This window comes from Ambystoma mexicanum, chromosome 4q (assembly GCF_040938575.1).
Source record: "Ambystoma mexicanum isolate Mex_15411 chromosome 4q, UKY_AmexF1_1, whole genome shotgun sequence".
In the NCBI taxonomy this organism is placed as follows: Eukaryota; Metazoa; Chordata; class Amphibia; order Caudata; family Ambystomatidae; genus Ambystoma; species Ambystoma mexicanum.
Genome location: NC_090928.1, coordinates 527,366,495 through 527,376,494, shown reverse-complemented (window position 1 = coordinate 527,376,494; position 10,000 = coordinate 527,366,495). Strand labels below are relative to the sequence as shown.

At 39.9% G+C, this 10,000-nt stretch overlaps 8 non-coding genes across 8 annotated transcripts; all 8 read left to right on the top strand.

Annotated features, from left to right (window-relative positions):
* The first annotated feature begins 578 nt into the window (after positions 1-578).
* TRNAK-CUU (transfer RNA lysine (anticodon CUU)) lies at positions 579-651 on the top strand. Its single transcript has one exon. It is a non-coding gene; the product is annotated as a tRNA-Lys (tRNA).
* Positions 652-1,856: 1,205 nt separating this feature from the next.
* On the top strand, positions 1,857-1,929 carry TRNAK-CUU (transfer RNA lysine (anticodon CUU)). The gene has a single exon. It is a non-coding gene; the product is annotated as a tRNA-Lys (tRNA).
* Positions 1,930-3,042: 1,113 nt separating this feature from the next.
* On the top strand, positions 3,043-3,115 carry TRNAK-CUU (transfer RNA lysine (anticodon CUU)). The gene has a single exon. It is a non-coding gene; the product is annotated as a tRNA-Lys (tRNA).
* Positions 3,116-3,815: 700 nt separating this feature from the next.
* On the top strand, positions 3,816-3,888 carry TRNAK-CUU (transfer RNA lysine (anticodon CUU)). The gene has a single exon. It is a non-coding gene; the product is annotated as a tRNA-Lys (tRNA).
* An 875-nt stretch (positions 3,889-4,763) lies between these two features.
* TRNAK-CUU (transfer RNA lysine (anticodon CUU)) lies at positions 4,764-4,836 on the top strand. Its single transcript has one exon. It is a non-coding gene; the product is annotated as a tRNA-Lys (tRNA).
* Positions 4,837-5,113: 277 nt separating this feature from the next.
* TRNAK-CUU (transfer RNA lysine (anticodon CUU)) lies at positions 5,114-5,186 on the top strand. The gene has a single exon. It is a non-coding gene; the product is annotated as a tRNA-Lys (tRNA).
* Positions 5,187-9,467: 4,281 nt separating this feature from the next.
* TRNAK-CUU (transfer RNA lysine (anticodon CUU)) lies at positions 9,468-9,540 on the top strand. The gene has a single exon. It is a non-coding gene; the product is annotated as a tRNA-Lys (tRNA).
* A 277-nt stretch (positions 9,541-9,817) lies between these two features.
* Positions 9,818-9,890, top strand: TRNAK-CUU (transfer RNA lysine (anticodon CUU)). Its single transcript has one exon. It is a non-coding gene; the product is annotated as a tRNA-Lys (tRNA).
* Positions 9,891-10,000: the final 110 nt, after the last annotated feature.

Sequence of the window (10,000 nt, the reverse complement as noted above, 5' to 3'; positions counted from 1 at the left end):
CCAAAAAAATAGAAATTGAAAGTCTCTTTACAATATTTGCAATATTTTGATTGTTAACATGCAATATATGAATGCATGTCTGGATGATGTGTAATGGGGCAATACCACACCTTAATGTATTCACTGTAAAAGAAAAAGTATGTATCATCTTACTATAAAATAAAGTGGAGAAAACTCAAATAAGACTTTTTTCCACACAGGTTTAATCGGCTATTTCCTGATATTCTTCAATGCGTTCTGATATTGACTGGTAATTGTGTTTGATACTTTCTTAGACTATTTCTGCCTCTGGCTGATGTGTATTTTCTTTCCAAACTCCACCAGAGCCTATGATTACACAGCATCCTATCTGTGGAAAACGGCAGTGCAGGGATAGGGAAGAAAACTATAGGTATCCAAAGGAGCCCGGCTAGCTCAGTCGGTAGAGCATGAGACTCTTTATCTCAGGGTTGTGGGTTCGAGCCCCACGTTGGGCGAAAACAACTAAAATTGTAGGACTTTTTGACCAAAAAAATACATCCTATCTGTGGAAAACGGCAGTGCAGGGATAGGGAAGAAAACTATAGGCATCCAAAGGAGCCCGGCTAGCTCAGTCGGTAGAGCATGAGACTCTTAATCTCAGGGTCGTGGGTTCGAGCCCCACGTTGGGCGAAAACAACTGAAATTGTAGTGCTTTTTGACCAAAAAAATACATCCTATCTGTGGAAAGCGGCAGTGCAGGGATAGGGAAGAAAACGTTGGGCGAAAACAACTAAAATTTTTGTGCTTTTTGACCAAAAAAATAGAAATTGAAAGTCTCTTTACAATATTTGCAATATTTTCATTGTTAACATGCAATTTATGAATGCATGTCTGGATGATGTGTAATGGGGCAATACCACACCTTAATGTATTCACTGTAAAAGAAAAAGTATGTATCATCTTACTATAAAATAAAGTGGAGAAAACACAAATAAGACTTTTTTCCACACAGGTTTAATCGGCTATTTCCTGATATTCTTCAATGCGTTCGGATATTGACTGGTAATTGTGTTTGATACTTTCTTAGACTATTTCTGCCTCTGGCTGATGTGTATTTTCTTTCCAAACTCCACCAGAGCCTATGATTACACAGCATCCTATCTGTGGAAAACGGCAGTGCAGGGATAGGGAAGAAAACTATAGGCATCCAAAGGAGCCCGGCTAGCTCAGTCGGTAGAGCATGAGACTCTTAATCTCAGGGTGGTGGGTTCGAGCCCCACGTTGGGCGAAAACAACTAAAATTGTAGTGCTTTTTGACCAAAAAAATACATTCTATCTGTGGAAAACGGCAGTGCAGGGATAGGGAAGAAAACTATGGGCATCCAAAGGAGCCCGGCTTGCTCAGTCGGTAGCGCATGAGACTCTTAATCTCAGGGTCGTGGGTTCGAGCCCCACGTTGGGCGAAAACAACTAAAATTTTAGTGCTTTTTGACCAAAAAAATAGAAATTGAAAGTCTCTTTACAATATTTGCAATATTTTCATTGTTAACATGCAATATATGAATGCATGTCTGGATGATGTGTAATGGGGCAATACCACACCTTAATGTATTCACTGTAAAAGAAAAAGTATGTATCATCTTACTATAAAATAAAGTGGAGAAAACACAAATAAGACTTTTTTCCACACAGGTTTAATCGGCTATTTCCTGATATTCTTCAATGCGTTCAGATATTGACTGGTAATTGTGTTTGATACTTTCTTAGACTATTTCTGCCTCTGGCTGATGTGTATTTTCTTTCCAAACTCCACCAGAGCCTATGATTACACAGCATCCTATCTGTGGAAAACGGCAGTGCAGGGATAGGGAAGAAAACTATAGGCATCCAAAGGAGCCCGGCTAGCTCAGTCGGTAGAGCATGAGACTCTTAATCTCAGGGTCGTGGGTTCGAGCCCCACGTTGGGCGAAAACAACTAAAATTTTAGTGCTTTTTGACCAAAAAAATAGAAATTTAAAGTCTCTTTACAATATTTGCAATATTTTCATTGTTAACATGCAATATATGAATGCATGTCTGGATGATGTGTAATGGGGCAATACCACACCTTAATGTATTCACTGTAAAAGAAAAAGTATGTATCATCTTACTATAAAATAAAGTGGAGAAAACACAAATAAGACTTTTTTCCACACAGGTTTAATCGGCTATTTCCTGATATTCTTCAATGCGTTCGGATATTGACTGGTAATTGTGTTTGATACTTTCTTAGACTATTTCTGCCTCTGGCTGATGTGTATTTTCTTTCCAAACTCCACCAGAGCCTATCATTACACAGCATCCTATCTGTGGAAAACGGCAGTGCAGGGATAGGGAAGAAAACTATAGGCATCCAAAGGAGCCCGGCTAGCTCAGTCGGTAGAGCATGAGACTCTTAATCTCAGGGTTGTGGGTTCTGAGCCCCACGTTGGGCGAAAACAACTAAAATTTTAGTGCTTTTTGACCAAAAAAATAGAAATTGAAAGTCTCTTTACAATATTTGTAATATTTTCATTGTTAACATGCAATATATGAATGCATGTCTGGATGATGTGTAATGGGGCAATACCACACCTTAATGTATTCACTGTAAAAGAAAAAGTATGTATCATCTTACTATAAAATAAAGTGGAGAAAACACAAATAAGACTTTTTTCCACACAGGTTTAATCGGCTATTTCCTGATATTCTTCAATGCGTTCTGATATTGACTGGTAATTGTGTTTGATACTTTCTTAGACTATTTCTGCCTCTGGCTGATGTGTATTTTCTTTCCAAACTCCACCAGAGCCTATGATTACACAGCATCCTATCTGTGGAAAACGGCAGTGCAGGGATAGGGAAGAAAACTATAGGCATCCAAAGGAGCCTGGCTAGCTCAGTCGGTAGAGCATGAGACTCTTAATCTCAGGGTCGTGGGTTTGAGCCCCACGTTGGGCGAAAACAACTAAAATTGTACTGCTTTTTGACCAAAAAAATACATCCTATCTGTGGAAAACGGCAGTGCAGGGATAGGGAAGAAAACTATAGGCATCAAAAGGAGCCCGGCTAGCTCAGTCGGTAGAGCATGAGACTCTTAATCTCAGGGTCGTGGGTTCGAGCCCCACGTTGGGCGAAAACAACTAAAATTGTAGTGCTTTTTGACCAAAAAAATACATCCTATCTGTGGAAAACGGCAGTGCAGGGATAGGGAAGAAAACTATAAACATCCAAAGGAGCCCGGCTAGCTCAGTCAGTAGAGCATGAGACTCTTAATCTCAGGGTCGTGGGTTCGAGCCCCACGTTGGGCGAAAACAACTAAAATTGTAGTGCTTTTTGACCAAAAAAATACATCCTATCTGTGGAAAGCGGCAGTGCAGGGATAGGGAAGAAAACGTTGGGCGAAAACAACTAAAATTTTCGTGCTTTTTGACCAAAAAAATAGAAATTGAAAGTCTCTTTACAATATTTGCAATATTTTCATTGTTAACATGCAATATATGAATGCATGTCTGGATGATGTGTAATGGGGCAATACCACACCTTAATGTATTCACTGTAAAAGAAAAAGTATGTATCATCTTACTATAAAATAAAGTGGAGAAAACACAAATAAGACTTTTTTCCACACATGTTTAATCGGCTATTTCCTGATATTCTTCAATGCGTTCTGATATTGACTGGTAATTGTGTTTGATACTTTCTTAGACTATTTCTGCCTCTGGCTGATGTGTATTTTCTTTCCAAACTCCACCAGAGCCTATGATTACACAGCATCCTATCTGTGGAAAGCGGCAGTGCAGGGATAGGGAAGAAAACTATAGGCATCCAAAGGAGCCCGGCTAGCTCAGTCGGTAGAGCATGAGACTCTTAATCTCAGGGTCGTGGGTTCGAGCCCCACGTTGGGCGAAAACAACTAAAATTGTAGTGCTTTTTGACCAAAAAAATACATCCTATCTGTGGAAAACGGCAGTGCAGAGATAGGGAAGAAAACTATAGGCGTCCAGAGGAGCCTGGCTAGCTCAGTCGGTAGAGCATGAGACTCTTAATCTCAGGGTCGTGGGTTCGAGCCCCACGTTGGGCGAAAACAACTAAAATTGTAGTGCTTTTTGACCAAAAAAATACATCCTATCTGTGGAAAGCGGCTGTGCAGGGATAGGGAAGAAAACGTTGGGCGAAAACAACTAAAATTTTAGTGCTTTTTGACCAAAAAAATAGAAATTGAAAGTCTCTTTACAATATTTGCAATATTTTGATTGTTAACATGCAATATATGAATGCATGTCTGGATGATGTGTAATGGGGCAATACCACACCTTAATGTATTCACTGTAAAAGAAAAAGTATGTATCATCTTACAATAAAATAAAGTGGAGAAATCACAAATAAGACTTTTTTCCCCACAGGTTTAATCGGCTATTTCCTGATATTCTTCAATGCGTTCTGATATTGACTGGTAATTGTGTTTGATACTTTCTTAGACTATTTCTGCCTCTGGCTGATGTGTATTTTCTTTCCAAACTCCACCAGAGCCTATGATTACACAGCATCCTATCTGTGGAAAACGGCAGTGCAGGGATAGGGAAGAAAACTATAGGCATCCAAAGGAGCCGGGCTAGCTCAGTCGGTAGAGCATGAGACTCTTAATCTCAGGGTCGTGGGTTTGAGCCCCACGTTGGGTGAAAACAACTAAAATTTTAGTGCTTTTTGACCAAAAAAATACATCCTATCTGTGGAAAACGGCAGTGCAGGGATAGGGAAGAAAACTATAGGCATCCAAAGGAGCCCGGCTAGCTCAGTCGGTAGAGCATGAGACTCTTAATCTCAGGGTCGTGGGTTCGAGCCCCACGTTGGGCAAAAACAACTAAAATTGTAGTGCTTTTTGACCAAAAAAATACATCCTATCTGTGGAAAACGGCAGTGCAGGGATAGGGAAGAAAACTATAGGCATCCAAAGGAGCCCGGCTAGCTCAGTCGGTAGAGCATGAGACTCTTAATCTCACAGTCGTGGGTTCAAGCCCCACGTTGGGCGAAAACAACTAAAATTTTAGTGCTTTTTGACCAAAAAAATACATCCTATCTGTGGAAAACGGCAGTGCAGGGATAGGGAAGAAAACTATAGGCATCCAAAGGTGCCCGGCTAGCTCAGTCGGTAGAGCATGAGACTCTTAATCTCAGGGTCGTGGGTTCGAGCCCCACGTTGGGCAAAAACAACTAAAATTGTAGTGCTTTTTGACCAAAAAAATACATCCTATCTGTGGAAAGCGGCAGTGCAGGGATAGGGAAGAAAACGTTGGGCGAAAACAACTAAAATTTTAGTGCTTTTTGACCAAAAAAATAGAAATTGAAAGTCTCTTTACAATATTTGCAATATTTTGATTGTTAACATGCAATATATGAATGCATGTCTGGATGATGTGTAATGGGGCAATACCATACCTTAATGTATTCACTGTAAAAGAAAAAGTATGTATCATCTTACTATAAAATAAAGTGGAGAAAACACAAATAAGACTTTTTTCCACACAGGTTTAATCGGCTATTTCCTGATATTCTTCAATGCGTTCTGATATTGACTGGTAATTGTGTTTGATACTTTCTTAGACTATTTCTGCCTCTGGCTGATGTGTATTTTCTTTCCAAACTCCACCAGAGCCTATGATTACACAGCATCCTATCTGTGGAAAGCGGCAGTGCAGGGATAGGGAAGAAAACTATAAGCATCCAAAGGAGCCCGGCTAGCTCAGTCGGTGGAGCATGAGACTCTTAATCTCAGGGTCGTGGGTGCGAAACCCACGTTGGGCGAAAACAACTAAAATTTTAGTGCTTTTTGACCAAAAAAATAGAAATTGAAAGTCTCTTTACAATATTTGCAATATTTTGATTGTTAACATGCAATATATGAATGCATGTCTGGATGATGTGTAATGGGGCAATACCACACCTTAATGTATTCACTGTAAAAGAAAAAGTATGTATCATCTTACTATAAAATAAAGTGGAGAAAACTCAAATAAGACTTTTTTCCACACAGGTTTAATCGGCTATTTCCTGATATTCTTCAATGCGTTCTGATATTGACTGGTAATTGTGTTTGATACTTTCTTAGACTATTTCTGCCTCTGGCTGATGTGTATTTTCTTTCCAAACTCCACCAGAGCCTATGATTACACAGCATCCTATCTGTGGAAAACGGCAGTGCAGGGATAGGGAAGAAAACTATAGGCATCCAAAGGAGCCCGGCTAGCTCAGTCGGTAGAGCATGAGACTCTTAATCTCAGGGTCGTGGGTGCGAGCCCCACGTTGGGCGAAAACAACTAAAATTTTAATGCTTTTTGACCAAAAAAATAGAAATTGAAAGTCTCTTTACAATATTTGCAATATTTTGATTGTTAACATGCAATATATGAATGCATGTCTGGATGATGTGTAATGGGGCAATACCACACCTTAATGTATTCACTGTAAAAGAAAAAGTATGTATCATCTTACTATAAAATAAAGTGGAGAAAACACAAATAAGACTTTTTTCCACACAGGTTTAATCAGCTATTTCCTGATATTCTTCAATGCGTTCTGATATTGACTGGTAATTGTGTTTGATACTTTCTTAGACTATTTCTGCCTCTGGCTGATGTGTATTTTCTTTCCAAACTCCACCTGAGCCTATGATTACACAGCATCCTATCTGTGGAAAACGGCAGTGCCAGGATAGGGAAGAAAATTATAAGCACCCAAAGGAGCCTGGCTAGCTCAGTCGGTAGAGCATGAGACTCTTAATCTCAGGGTCGTGGGTTCGAGCCCCACGTTGGGCGAAAACAACTAAAATTGTAGTGCTTTTTGACCAAAAAAATACATCCTATCTGTGGAAAACGGCAGTGCAGAGATAGGGAAGAAAACTATAGGCGTCCAAAGGAGCCTGGCTAGCTCAGTCGGTAGAGCATGAGACTCTTAATCTCAGGGTCGTGGGTTCGAGCCCCACGTTGGGCGAAAACAACTAAAATTGTAGTGCTTTTTGACCAAAAAAATACATCCTATCTGTGGAAAGCGGCTGTGCAGGGATAGGGAAGAAAACGTTGGGCGAAAACAACTAAAATTTTAGTGCTTTTTGACCAAAAAAATAGAAATTGAAAGTCTCTTTACAATATTTGCAATATTTTGATTGTTAACATGCAATATATGAATGCATGTCTGGATGATGTGTAATGGGGCAATACCATACCTTAATGTATTCACTGTAAAAGAAAAAGTATGTATCATCTTACTATAAAATAAAGTGGAGAAAACACAAATAAGACTTTTTTCCACACAGGTTTAATCGGCTATTTCCTGATATTCTTCAATGCGTTCTGATATTGACTGGTAATTGTGTTTGATACTTTCTTAGACTATTTCTGCCTCTGGCTGATGTGTATTTTCTTTCCAAACTCCACCAGAGCCTATGATTACACAGCATCCTATCTGTGGAAAGCGGCAGTGCAGGGATAGGGAAGAAAACTATAAGCATCCAAAGGAGCCCGGCTAGCTCAGTCGGTGGAGCATGAGACTCTTAATCTCAGGGTCGTGGGTGCGAAACCCACGTTGGGCGAAAACAACTAAAATTTTAGTGCTTTTTGACCAAAAAAATAGAAATTGAAAGTCTCTTTACAATATTTGCAATATTTTGATTGTTAACATGCAATATATGAATGCATGTCTGGATGATGTGTAATGGGGCAATACCACACCTTAATGTATTCACTGTAAAAGAAAAAGTATGTATCATCTTACTATAAAATAAAGTGGAGAAAACTCAAATAAGACTTTTTTCCACACAGGTTTAATCGGCTATTTCCTGATATTCTTCAATGCGTTCTGATATTGACTGGTAATTGTGTTTGATACTTTCTTAGACTATTTCTGCCTCTGGCTGATGTGTATTTTCTTTCCAAACTCCACCAGAGCCTATGATTACACAGCATCCTATCTGTGGAAAACGGCAGTGCAGGGATAGGGAAGAAAACTATAGGCATCCAAAGGAGCCCGGCTAGCTCAGTCGGTAGAGCATGAGACTCTTAATCTCAGGGTCGTGGGTGCGAGCCCCACGTTGGGCGAAAACAACTAAAATTTTAATGCTTTTTGACCAAAAAAATAGAAATTGAAAGTCTCTTTACAATATTTGCAATATTTTGATTGTTAACATGCAATATATGAATGCATGTCTGGATGATGTGTAATGGGGCAATACCACACCTTAATGTATTCACTGTAAAAGAAAAAGTATGTATCATCTTACTATAAAATAAAGTGGAGAAAACACAAATAAGACTTTTTTCCACACAGGTTTAATCAGCTATTTCCTGATATTCTTCAATGCGTTCTGATATTGACTGGTAATTGTGTTTGATACTTTCTTAGACTATTTCTGCCTCTGGCTGATGTGTATTTTCTTTCCAAACTCCACCTGAGCCTATGATTACACAGCATCCTATCTGTGGAAAACGGCAGTGCCAGGATAGGGAAGAAAATTATAAGCACCCAAAGGAGCCTGGCTAGCTCAGTCGGTAGAGCATGAGACTCTTAATCTCAGGGTCGTGGGTTCGAGCCCCACGTTGGGCGAAAACAACTAAAATTGTAGTGCTTTTTGACCAAAAAAATACATCCTATCTGTGGAAAACGGCAGTGCAGAGATAGGGAAGAAAACTATAGGCGTCCAAAGGAGCCTGGCTAGCTCAGTCGGTAGAGCATGAGACTCTTAATCTCAGGGTCGTGGGTTCGAGCCCCACGTTGGGCGAAAACAACTAAAATTGTAGTGCTTTTTGACCAAAAAAATACATCCTATCTGTGGAAAGCGGCTGTGCAGGGATAGGGAAGAAAACGTTGGGCGAAAACAACTAAAATTTTAGTGCTTTTTGACCAAAAAAATAGAAATTGAAAGTCTCTTTACAATATTTGCAATATTTTGATTGTTAACATGCAATATATGAATGCATGTCTGGATGATGTGTAATGGGGAAATACCACACCTTAATGTATTCACTGTAAAAGAAAAAGTATGTATCATCTTACAATAAAATAAAGTGGAGAAATCACAAATAAGACTTTTTTCCCCACAGGTTTAATCGGCTATTTCCTGATATTCTTCAATGCGTTCTGATATTGACTGGTAATTGTGTTTGATACTTTCTTAGACTATTTCTGCCTCTGGCTGATGTGTATTTTCTTTCCAAACTCCACCAGAGCCTATGATTACACAGCATCCTATCTGTGGAAAACGGCAGTGCAGGGATAGGGAAGAAAACTATAGGCATCCAAAGGAGCCGGGCTAGCTCAGTCGGTAGAGCATGAGACTCTTAATCTCAGGGACGTGGGTTTGAGCCCCACGTTGGGTGAAAACAACTAAAATTTTAGTGCTTTTTGACCAAAAAAATACATCCTATCTGTGGAAAACGGCAGTGCAGGGATAGGGAAGAAAACTATAGGGAAGAAAACTATAGGCATCCAAAGGAGCCCGGCTAGCTCAGTCGGTAGAGCATGAGACTCTTAATCTCAGGGTCGTGGGTTCGAGCCCCACGTTGGGCGAAAACAACTAAAATTTTAGTGCTTTTTGACCAAAAAAATACATCCTATCTGTGGAAAACGGCAGTGCAGGGATAGGGAAGAAAACTATAGGCATCCAAAGGAGCCCGGCTAGCTCAGTCGGTAGAGCATGAGACTCTTAATCTCACAGTCGTGGGTTCAAGCCCCACGTTGGGCGAAAACAACTAAAATTTTAGTGCTTTTTGACCAAAAAAATACATCCTATCTGTGGAAAACGGCAGTGCAGGGATAGGGAAGAAAACTATAGGCATCCAAAGGTGCCCGGCTAGCTCAGTCGGTAGAGCATGAGACTCTTAATCTCAGGGTCGTGGGTTCGAGCCCCACGTTGGGCAAAAACAACTAAAATTGTAGTGCTTTTTGACCAAAAAAATACATCCTATCTGTGGAAAGCGGCAGTGCAGGGATAGGGAAGAAAACGTTGGGCGAAAACAACTAAAATTTT